General features: G+C 37.7%; 1 protein-coding gene across 1 annotated transcript in view; it reads right to left on the bottom strand.

The window, feature by feature from the left end:
• The window catches only part of LOC121297027 (mediator of RNA polymerase II transcription subunit 13-like), a 135,413-nt gene that overhangs the window by 99,659 nt on the left and 23,125 nt on the right, over positions 1-12,629 (bottom strand). The window lies entirely within an intron of this gene.

Here is a 12,629-nt window from a genome sequence, read left to right on the forward strand (position 1 = left end):
GAGTCGCCAGTGAGTTGTATTGCCCAGGTTTTTTAACTGAATAGCTCAGAGTGGTTCAGTTATTAAAAACCCAGGTTCCTGAGCATACAATTGCCCAGTAGTTCTGACAAATATGTTCTCCATCTATCTGTTTGTTTCAGTCTGTCAGTATCTGTTTTTTTTCTTCCTCTATATCAGTCAGTCTAGTCTATCTGTGTCTGTCAGTCTTTGTTTTGGACTTTCTTTAACACAAGGTACACAATGTATCAGAATCGTAGGTAACAGTATATGGAGGCTGTTTATCTGTCCGACTTTCCTGTATGTAATTTATAGTTTTCCAATTATGAAACCAGCTAAGGACATTCTTTAGCACAAGAGTTATATAGATTTGTATCGGAAAGTTTTTTTTTTTTTTTTACTAGAATTGGAAAGATTTTGATTCTCTCAAAAAAACATTGATTACAAATATCTTTGCAAGTTTTATCACAATGAAGATCTATGACGTTAATTAATTAGCTATAACCATTGTAAAAGAAAAAGAAAGATTTCAGTTGTTTGAGGTATAATAAAGTAGATTTAAAAACACTGCAAACCATGCTAAATGCGTAAGTACAACCACTGTGAAAAGCATGGTAAAACTGCTAAAGTACAGTACAGTGCCAACGTGCCTAGGTAAACTTAAATTCGCTGAAGTGTCTACTTGAGTTCCTTATAAAAAATAATAAATAATAAAATAAAGAAAAGCTTGTCTTGTTAGGGTATTCTGAATGCTTATTATTGTATTCTAAAATATTATTAGGTCAACTCATAACTGAAATGTATAGTTTTTGCTTTGCTGCGTTCGGGAAGGGAGTTTGCCATGCTGCTGTGTCTCAGGTCAGAGCAGGGTTAATTAAACACGGCCAGGACTTTTGCACCTCAGCTGACTAATCACAGAGAGAGTAATCTGAGAGAGAAACACTGGTGCATCGATAATCTGTGCTAAAGATAGCACAGCACTGGTGTCGGGCTTTTCTAAGCTGGGAAAGCACTCCATCAACTTTGCAATCGCAGGAGTATTAGCGATTTCCTGATTTTAATTTGGATTCCCTTATGGCAAGATTTCATTGCCAAATCTTTATTTTTTAGCAAATAAATACAAACTGTCACTGTTGCCCAAAGTCAGGACTCAAGGTACTGGATGAAATTTTAGGAGACAGTTCCACCAGGTCTAAGGTAACCAACCTGACAGACCATGCTACAGTAGTGCTACTCAGTCAGTGGTAGAATCAAGATCGTAAAATCATAAGAGATGCATGTGTGACATTTTCTCTTCGTTTGTTACTGGCAAAATTCCACCCCCCACGGACCCCTCTTTTCATCCAGTTTTACACTGCTTTTCAAAATAGATTAAATAGCCTATGATATCCATGAAACTGTTTTTAGCTTCTGAGGTGGTAGAGAAATCTTCTGCCGAGTGTTTTCAATACTGCTGTAAGTGGCACACGCTTTCTTCTGCATGCTTGTTCATGGTTTGATCTGTTCATTCCTCCACTGTACACTGTAAACATCCCAGCCCACTTCATGTGAAACTGCATTCAGCCTGCCCCGAAATCCACTGAAAGCTATGTTTTTATTTTCTCTGACTGTGACAATGTCTGCGCAACTGGAGAGCCCGTTCTTCAGATCAGAGTAAATCAGGGCAACGTTTACTATAGTAAAAGCATAGCAGAGTGTAATGAAATGCAGTGATCAAGCATAGGTAAGCGTTATGAAGGCCAGAGAGGTAAGCTAAAGCATATTTTAAAAAAGCACCACGACAAACTGTACTAAATGGGAACATTGGAAAAACTGCTAAATTACTGTGCAAATTTACAAACACTTTATATGGGGTGCCTTCATCATTATACAGATTTACTTTAGAAATAATTAAAGAATAGCTTGGCTTATTATGGTATTTTGGATGATTATTATTGTATTATAAAATATTATTGTGTCTGCATTCTTGACCGAAATGTACAGCAGAACATTTAAAAATGAAAACAAAAAAATCATAAGCACCAAAACAAAATGTGTCAGTGCCATACATATACACCACGAAGAAGCAGAACAAGCAAGTCAGTGCCATACAGCCCCATTGTCACAGCTGTAAATTCAAATTAGAGCTGTCTGTACGATGGAAAAGGACGTGTAACAACAGTAAGAATAATATAGAAGAAATGGCTCGGAATGGTTTATTGAAAACTGTGTAAGTGCTATTTAAGATCTAGTTGTCATTAGGTAAACCAAGGAGGTGTTTGTATTACATATCAAAAAAGTATCCAAACGGATATTAATTGTTACTGTCAATAACTACATGCTAAAAAATGGGGGGGGGGGGGGGGGGGGGGGGGGGGGGGGGGGGGGGGGGGGGGGGGGGGGGGGGGGGGGGGGGGTGGGGGGCTAGCGTTAGGTTGGCCAGGGTGTTCTTGCCTGTAAGCTGCCCAGAGCTGCTTGTCCTCCGACTCTGTAGCTCCGAGGTGGCTGCATGGCGAGTCTGCAGTGTGAAAAGACGCGATTGGGTGACGGCACACACTTCAGAAAACAGCATGTGTTCTTCGCCGCAACCGAGTCAGTGCATGGGTGGTACGGTGAGCCAAGGTTAAATAATAATTGGATATTCTAAATTGAGAGAAAATAATAAAAATAATAATAATTTCAGGATCAATCGTCAGAGCTTGCAGAAAAAATGGTAAAGTTTGATGAAGCACGGTGGTTTTGCTAAAGAACAGGGCAACTCGGGGACAGGCTGGAGATGGTACTGCAACTGCATGCCGCAGAAACACACAAGAGCCCCATTTGGAAAAAGAAAGAAGGAAAATAAACTCAACGTTTACCTTTAAGTCACATTAAGTTCAAGTTAAAATGTGAAATCTTGTTGAAATGTTGAAAGGCTATTTCTGCTATAAGCCAATAAGAAAGCATGTAGTTGCAGGGAAGAACCATTGATATGTGAACCAAATTAGCAGTAGGACAGGTATTGTTGATGGAGTTTGAGTTTAAAGTTTACTCCTTGAATGGTATTTTTTTTTTTTTTCCATGAATGATTGCTTACTTAAAAAATGACTTGGAATGGGGTCGGGAGCTTGAATCAGTGCGGACAGTTTTTGTTCTTTTGTCCTGTTATAGTTGAGTGTACTTTTAAATAACCCTGTGACATGATGGCATGGGTGGCGACATCAGACCCAGAAGAAACACACAGTACTGTGACTAAATGAAGGGCTGTAAATAACAAATGATCCAAATAAAAGGTTTAAACAAACAGGGAACAAAAACACTAAAACACAAACAAAACGGCACGTTAGCCAAAACAGATGAACACACCAGTCACGTTGGTGTAAAACCAGTACGAACAGCAATTATAATTGTTAGTTATATTTTCTCTCTACCTCCGGACTCCACATGTGTACACACCAACCCTGTATCACCCGTGATCACCCTATTTATAAACCTGTGGCTGGAGCCTTAATTAATGATTTAATCACTTCACGGCAACATTCCCATGTGTTTTTGCAGGGGGGATTTTAACTCCCTCCCTGTCACCCATTATCACACACACACACACACACGCCCACATACCAACATACCTTTTTAATCTTCACATGACGTGATTGTGCAATCCCTGTGCCTAAATACAAATATACATTTTAAAAATCACCCGTGCTACATAACCCACACTTCATGCACTACCACACACATACATATAAACATAAAGTTCACAGAGGCGGCACCCTGCCACAAACCTTAGCTGGTATATGGGGGTTTTAGGTAAAGAGCAATGTTTGGAATGGTTATGATTTTACTGGCTGGAGAATAATGGTATCACTGTATACAGATGTGGAAAAACAACTACAGCAAATCACTTTGAATTGAAAACACAAACGAGGTCAAGTACTACATGAAAGAGCAAGGAGTCTGAGAGATACCAGTGTGGGGGGCATCCCAGAAAGAAGGTACAAACAATTGCATTTAAAAAGATGGAATACCTGCTTAACAAAATGTTAGATAATAATATTAAAATAGTAACATGGAATGTCAACGGTCTTAATACATATGTTTTTACAAGAAATGAAATTTAAGAAACGTAGAGTATTAATATTTTTAATTAAATCTGGCAATCCAGAAGAAAATAAGTGACTATGAATAAAGTGTCTTGTTATTATTGGCAACAGCAAACAATTGTAATTTAGTTCTGGCAAACTTGTGTGGTGGAGTTGTTTTCTTATGTAGGGAAACTTATTTTAGCTTTGGGAGACTAGACTGTAGTTATAGGGGGAGATTTTAACCAGACCCAGGACTTGTTTCAGGATAAATCAACACCAGGTAATACTAAAAATCCCAGTAACTGCAGAGATCTGGCAGAACTAAGCAGAGAGCTCGGCCTGATAGATATAAGGCGATTAATACATCCCACGGAAAGGGATTATACATTATATTGCTCAGTGCAAAAAGCGTCATCTAGAATTGACTATTTTTTAATCTCCAAAACTCTAGTTATGGGAGCATGAATGTGATATAGCAGTTATTGTAATATCAGACCATTCAAAAGTGGATCTTATAATGGATGTGGAGAAGAAGTTAAAAAATAATTAATTAATTAAAAAATCACAGAAACGGCGATTAAAGTATATGATAGTACTCAGTACTCATTACTAGTATATGATAGTACTCAGCTCAAAGTGCCATACTTCAGAAGTAATATTAACAAAGGTTCAACACAATACCTCTCAGTATTATGGGAAGCTTTTAAATCATTTAAAAGTGGTGGATTAATTCAAATGACTTCCACAAATAAAAAATTAAAAAATTAGAAAAGGTACGCGAATTTGAAAGAGAAATTAAGGAATAGACAACATATGGATGTAATCCTTCTGCAGAAAAACTGCAGAAAATGACAAAAGATAAATTTGAGATTAACTCAATTTATAAAAAAAAAAAAAACAGAATATGCACTATACAGATTAAAACAACCCCATTACCAATCCGAGGAAAAAGCAAGCACACTACTAGCACGCTGATTTAAAAATATAGAAATGAACTCCAGTATTCCAGCAGTTAGAGATGAGACTGGACAGCTACACAGAGACATATATTAATAGCACCTTTAAAGAATACTGCCATTCAATCAGAATCAAAAGCAGGAACTCCAGATTAGAAGAACTTCTTTTCCCAGATTGAATTACCAAAACTCAATATATAAACCAAAAATAACTGAAGAGGAGATAACAGAGGCAATAAAATCAATGTTAACAAGCAAGGCACCAGGGGAAGACAGTCTGCCTAGTGGATTTTACATAAACTTCCGAGACATTCTTACCCCAGTCCTTTGTGAGACTTTACAATGAAGCATGGGATACAGGGACATTACCCACTAGCATAATAGTGCAATAATAACAATAATACCAAAACCCAGAAGAGACATTATAGAATGCAGAAGCTACAGGTCAGTGTCTCTACTGAATGCAGATCATAAAATTTAACCAAGGTTATCGCTATTAGACTAAATAAAAGTATGCATATGTTGTTTAACACTAAAACCACGCACGTCACTTTGACCCATACATTTTTTACTGCTTCGTTATGAAAATGAAAGACATACCATCGGATACAACTGAAAAGTTGCATTCATGAACATCACATCTAACATTTGCAACACAGAAACACTATTTAAATGTAAAATTAAACATAAAATGCTTTATTTTTATAATGAGCGCATATACAGCATGACTACAAACAAAGAAAAAATAATAAAATACACATTTCAAAAGAAACGGGTATGTACATATACTCGTGTACAGGTGTAAAAGGGTATATGTACACACAAAACTATATAACCGAAATCATTGTTTCTAATATTACATAAAAATAAAAAATATAACACTACTTCCGGTATGACGGCTGCATCGTACTCTATGGAGGAGCGTACGCGTCTGCCAGCTGACTGTGCCTGCATCCATCCTGAATGTGTTGTAAACACAGACGCAGTTCCATTGAATACTATTGTGTAAACACGTGTAAACTGGTACACACAAACCTGCAAAACCAAAATGTTTTTTTTCTAAAAGTAATATAAAAAAAATATATATATAAAATGTTTCATATTAGGCACATAAGTTGTTATTCTACCTGTCATTTACTAACTTTCAAGATTAAACATTTCCTTCTGATATATTCCAGTTGCATTTGTGGAACAAAACGAAGGATTGTTGTCTCCCAGGTACATTGAAAAATAAGCAACTAGACTTTCACTGAGTTGGCATCTTAACAAATCCACTATCATAGCAATCTCTGTCTAGTAGTCAGTCTACAAACAAAGGCTTGAAATAAAAATTTAAAAAAATGTGTACTAGGACGAGGGGACGTATCTTGTTTGCTGCATTTCAAAAATAATAGAATACATTATATTAAAAAAATGCCTGGGTCACATTGACCCACGTGGCTGTTCTAGGTAGAACTGTTTATAACTATCATTTTTGCGATTCTGGTTATCAAACGCTGTCTGGATATTTAATTCATATATATATGAAAATTCAAAAACATACACACACACACACACACACACACATACGATTTACAACGAAAGAGTAATTAACTTTTTGCAAAATGGGTCACAATGACCCGCATGGCGGTTCTAGTGTTAAACCAGATCAAGTACTGTAGGTTTTGTCACAGGGAGAAATGCTTCTGACAATCTGCGAAAGGTAGCACATTTTAAGGCCAGAACGAAGAGTACATTTTGACCTTCAAAGGTTCAGAACACATTATCGATTGTACTCATTTGCATAATTTACTGGTGACGTCACCACAGCTACTTGTTTATATTTGATTGAAAATCATATTATTTTACAGGTAATCCATATAAAAGGAATAAAACATTCACACGTAGTTTAAAAATATGTTACATAGAACAGTAATCATGTTTTTATAATTTAAATAAAAATAAAAATGCACATTGTTTATTTACACGTAATTGAAGATGTTTGCGATTCATACAGTAAGCTTGCATTGCACAACTGCAGTGGACTTAGGCAAAACAAAGCTTTACTTAACAGTAATCGTTCCAAGCAGGTTATCAGTCAGATTTTACTACTACTAAAAATATTAATACTACTACTAATACGAACTTATGCTTGTCAAGTGACCCCAGAGTTTAGTTATGCCTCCATGCTATGAGTCGCTTGCAGTTTGCATTCAACTTTTTTTTTTTTGGTCAACTGGGCATTTAACAAAAAAATCCCATACAGCAGAGGGGTTTCGAGACATTTCTTTCAATACAGCTTATGCTATGCAACACTTTGTTGTCACGGTGAAGAATGACGACATTAAAGGTTTGCTTCTGGATAACAAGAGCGGGAGGGGGAGGGCTAGATCGTGCTCAGATTTTTAAATTAAAATGATTATATCGTATATTTTGTATGTTTCAAACATATTCTACCATATTACTTCTCTTACTGTCTTGTACACTAGATATTCAGTACTAGATTTATAGTATTCATATATTGTCAAACAGTGCGTCAATGGTGTCTGACAAACCTGCGAAGGTTTAAAACAATCTTCGAATCCCTGGCTAGCGAACAAACCTTCTAACACAGCCTGAGCACATTTGATACGTGAGGTCAGGGACCTAGATGACCCAGTAGCAGTAACATCCCTTGGATGTAGTTAAGGCATTCGACAAGATTGAATGGGGGTAGGAAATCTCCATCACACATGGGACACCTTTGGATTTGGTTCTCTCTTTCAAACTTTATCAAAGTGGCATCATGGTAACCCATCTGCAGTAATAAATGGACTGCTCTCCCCCCGCTTTCTCACTGGGTAGGGGCACAAGGCAAGGCTGCCCTTTATTCTCCCTCTTATTTATACTGGCCTTAGAGGGGGGCTGGATGCATGGCTAGCCCTGACTAAATTACAAGGTACAGTTAATAAAGAGGGTCTAAAAATGACAAACTTGAAACATTATCATTTCGCTTTCTCAAACTCAAACAGGGAATGAAAGACCAGACTGGGTAACTATTCAAGCGAAGATGCCAATACCCTTTTCCCCAGTCGATTACTTGGAACAGGAACAGCCTCAGCAAATGCGTTCTAATCCTGTTATAGCTCATACTGTTTCAGTCTGGGCACAGACACATGCACTGTTGAAAGAGTCCATTGGAATGCATCAAGACTCTCCTACATGGAAAAATCATAAAATGAAGAAAGTAGGTAACAGTGTGAATTGGGGAAGTTGGCAAAAAAGGATACATTATATCAGACATACACAGAAGGATACTGACACACCTGAATTAATACAAAATAAGTGCAACACTCCTAGCACTGACTTCTGGAGGTAGCTGCAGCTACTGTAGATCACTGCCTAAGAGGTTGTTAGGGAGCGGTCTGAAAATGCCACAGGCTTTATAAGTAGTTAAAATTTTAAATCAGTGGCTACAGAAGTCATACAAAGCTTCTGGTATATATTCATTTTTAATAGATAATGCAAACCCCAACCTGACTGGAGTCAAAATATTGTGGGAGCAGAACCTAGGTATTAGTCAGGGGGACTGGGAAATCTCCTTACTACTGTGAACAGACCCATGATAGAAATACATCTGGGAGAGTGAAGGTGTTAATGTGTGCCTCTCTCATACGGGAAAATGTGACTAAAGTGATGGCAGTACATATTAGATGATTTACAAGAATTATTTTATTAGCCTTGTGTACTCTCACCTAACTTACAAAAACACTACAATCAATAAATATACTGCCAAGATTGAAATTACATTCACAGTCCCACTTCAATCATTCTGCATTGGTAGTGAATGGATACTATTTGCAGTGCCACTCTTTTGTATGTATTTGAACATGGGGCAATTATCTATTCCAGGATTTCAAGAAATGGAGGCGACTGAGTGGAGTGAAGAACAGACAACAAATGCCCAATCCCAGTCCTTACTTCACCTGCCCAACGATAAAGCAAACACCAGTGTGAAAACTCCTTGCATAAAGGGAAAGTAAGCCATAGATAGGCTTGTGGGTTTAGCCGCTATTCCAAAACGCGAGTCTCATTTCTTTTACAGTACTTATTCCAAAATTAAAGCTTTTGCTTTTTTTGGTGTGCTTTATGTGGCATAATGGGCTTACAATGTACTAAACCTTGAGCACTGGATCTTACTGCCTACAATGCATCACAGATTCTGTTAAGGTTTAATCGCATTAAGCCAGGCTAGATTCAGACCCTGTCACTGCATTGAAATGTAGAAAACCCTGAAGCAAACAAACCCCAGGAGCTGCTGTTCCCAGAAGTGTACCATATTTTCTCAAGGCTGTCTGAGTAAATTGACACATTTCTGAAATAATAAAGGAAAGCTGTAAAGAAGGGTCAATCGCTACAACAAAAAAAGGACAGATGGGTATGGAAGAACGTAATAAATAGCTACCCCGCAATAAGAGTTTCCAAAACATACCTGTGTTACCAGATACCTGTATTTTACCTGTACTAACTTTAAATCTCATTTTACTTGTTTTTACATTCTCTGTAACTTTTGATCACATTTAGAATGGTTCTACTGCTCCGATCTGATATCTACTTGAGCCTGCAGAACCCTAGTTGCCAGCTCCTATTGAGAGGTACCTGACTCCTGGCCCCACCTGCTCATACTAAGACTGCAGACCAAGGATGTGTTCATATGTGCAGACATGTGGATTCTTTTACACAACACTGGAGGAAACTTTTACAAGGGTCAAAATGAATGGAGTCGGAAATAGGATTTTACAGCACCAGATGAATTCTAAAATAAAAAGCCAAATTTAAAAAATAAAATGAAATTGCATTTGAAGCTACCTACTGTAAAGTATGATAAGCCTGCATTCTACATTTATGATTCATATTTTTTAAGCTAAAAAATAAATAAGTCCACTTTTTTGTAATATGAATATAAAATATCCATATTTCAAATCATTAAATTAGATGGACATCAACACGCTCAAAATATATAATCATAACATACATTTCCATATAAAGTTATTAAACCTAAGCTACAGTCTACTTAGAGTTCAGGGTTAATACATATACAAATCTGTATAATACACGCTCTCCATGTGCTACAAGCACAGAGTATAAACACAGTATCGGTGTTTCCCAAACCTCTGACCCGAGGCTAGGATTAAACCCTAACAGCTCTTAGCTGAGATTTTAATAGCCTTTGAAGGAGCTTAGCAATCGAGACAAGTGCAGCGTTCGGATTCTGCAGAAGCCGAGACTGAGGGAATACATTTCCTATTCGCCCTGCTCAACTCCCTACCTTGCCAGACACACAACACAAGAGGTCACTAAAGAAATGGTCTTTTCATAATGATCTTAAGACAGTGTGGATGTCAAATGGCCCGCCATGGCTGGGGCTTGTTCAGATGGAACAGATCAGTGAAGATTGCTGGCTGAAGAGCATAGGGTTATCTGGCCTGTGGGTAAAATATCAAGATCTCACCATCCGAATTTATCAGGCATGGCTCCTTGCCTCAAAGCTTGTGAAACAAGTTAGGCTTCCCTGTTAATTTTACCTTTATGAAAGTTTCCCACAGTAAAAGCATGACAATGAATACATAGATGGGCATTGTGAAGCCCAGAGAGGTATGGTAAAGGGTATACAAACATGCTTTCTGTCACTTAAATGTGACTAATCAGCCATCCTTCTGCAACTACCTGCTGCAACAGCAGGGCATGAATGTAACTTGTACACAGTTTTAGCACATAAACACAAAAATAAACTCGGCATCCTTTTCCACAGCACCCAAGAAACAAAATAGTAGTAATTATTTATGGCTTTTTAAAGATGAAAGCAAAGCCATCAAAATATAAACAAAAAAGTATTTTTATGTTTAAACTAAAGACATTTTAACTTCCTTTTACTTCAAAAAGGTTTTTATTTATTTATTTATTTTTTAATAAATGTTTGTATGTGAAAATGAATGCATTCCTATATAGTCGGCCGACATTTATAATTGATTTTATTAGTGGCGCATTTGTTGTTATTTTAAATGAGTTTTAAAAGTACAATAGGCTACATGTTATTCTATCCTGCAGTTTTTAGGGAAGCAACTTTCTCCATACTTGGTTTTCCACAATATGGCAACAGGTATGCTTGGGAGTGCACATGTAAAGCATCACACAGGCTACAGTATAGCCCTCGTGTGAGTGATCGACACTTTATCAGTGACTACATCTTACAAAGGGACAAAGATCTGATTTGCTGTCATGGAAACAGTGGATGTACAAGTTGTTTGAGTTGGATAAATGCTTGTTGGAAAAAATCTGCAGTTTTTTGTGGTGTTTGGCAGAGAACTGGAGCTGCCGTTTACGACGTCAAGCATCTACAAGATTGAAACTTGAAGAGCTTGTGATTTGAGAAGGATCAGGAGCCACGGTGCTGTGGTACTACTTTTTGGAAGCACATGAATGAATCTGCATTGGAAACCAATGCCTTCATGTGAAAAAGTAAATCGCCCCCTTAGGCTCTGTAACTGGTTACACCACCTTTAGCAGCAATAACTGCAACCTAATGCCGCCTGTAGTTATTGATCAGTCTCTCACAGTGCCATGGAGGAATTTTGGCCCACTGCTTTCAGTTCCTGCCACAACATTTCAATGGGGTTTAGGTCTGGACTTTGACTAGGCCATTCAAAAACTTTACATTTCTTGTTCTTCACCCATTCTGATGTAGACTTGCTTGTGTGTTTCTGATCATTGTCTTGCTGCATGACCCAGTTGCGCTTCAGCTTCAGCTCACAGACGGATGGCCTGACATTCTCCTGTAGAATTCTCTGATACAGAACAGAATTCATGGTTCCTTCAATGATGGTAAGTCGTCCAGGTCCTGATGTAGCAAAGCATCCCCAAATCATGACACTACCACCACAATGCTTGACCGTTCGTATGAGGTTCTTACTCTGGAATGCAGTGCTTGGTTTTCGCCAGACATAACAGGGCCCATGTTGGCCAAAAAGTTCCACTTTTGACTCATCTGTCCATAGAACATGGTTCTTGAGGACCATTCGGGTGCTTTTTGGAAATCTTGAGACGAGCATTCATGTTCTTCTTAGTGAGCAGTGGTTCTCACCTTTCTACTCTGCCATGAATCTCATTTTTGCCAGTGTCTTTCTGATGGTGGAGTCATGAACAGTGACCTTAGCCGAGGCTAGAGACACCTGCAGATCCCTGGATGTTAATCTAGGGTTCTTTGTGACTTCCTGGACGATTTTACGCCTTGCTCTTGGAGAGATTTTGGCTGGAAGTCCACTCCTGGGAAGATTCACTACTGTCCCAAACTTTCTCCATTTAGATAATATGGAACTTTCTAATAAGAAAGTTATTAGAAATTATTAATATGGAAGAAGATTCTACTAATCTCTAAGGAACGCCATCTGGGTCAAAAACGTGTTGTGTTGCTTTAGAGCAAGTCAGGGGACAGAAAAAAATATGCATGTCATTCTGAAATGCCTCACTTAAAAAGTGTTGTGTAGTGATATATATATATATATATATATTACACACAGTGCATTGCAAAAGTATTCAGACCCCTGACCAATTCTTTCATGTTACTGAATTACAAATGGTACATTGAAATTTTGTTCTGTTTGATATTTTATTTTTA

This window comes from Polyodon spathula, chromosome 22, assembly GCF_017654505.1.
Source record: "Polyodon spathula isolate WHYD16114869_AA chromosome 22, ASM1765450v1, whole genome shotgun sequence".
NCBI lineage: Eukaryota > Metazoa > Chordata > Actinopteri > Acipenseriformes > Polyodontidae > Polyodon > Polyodon spathula.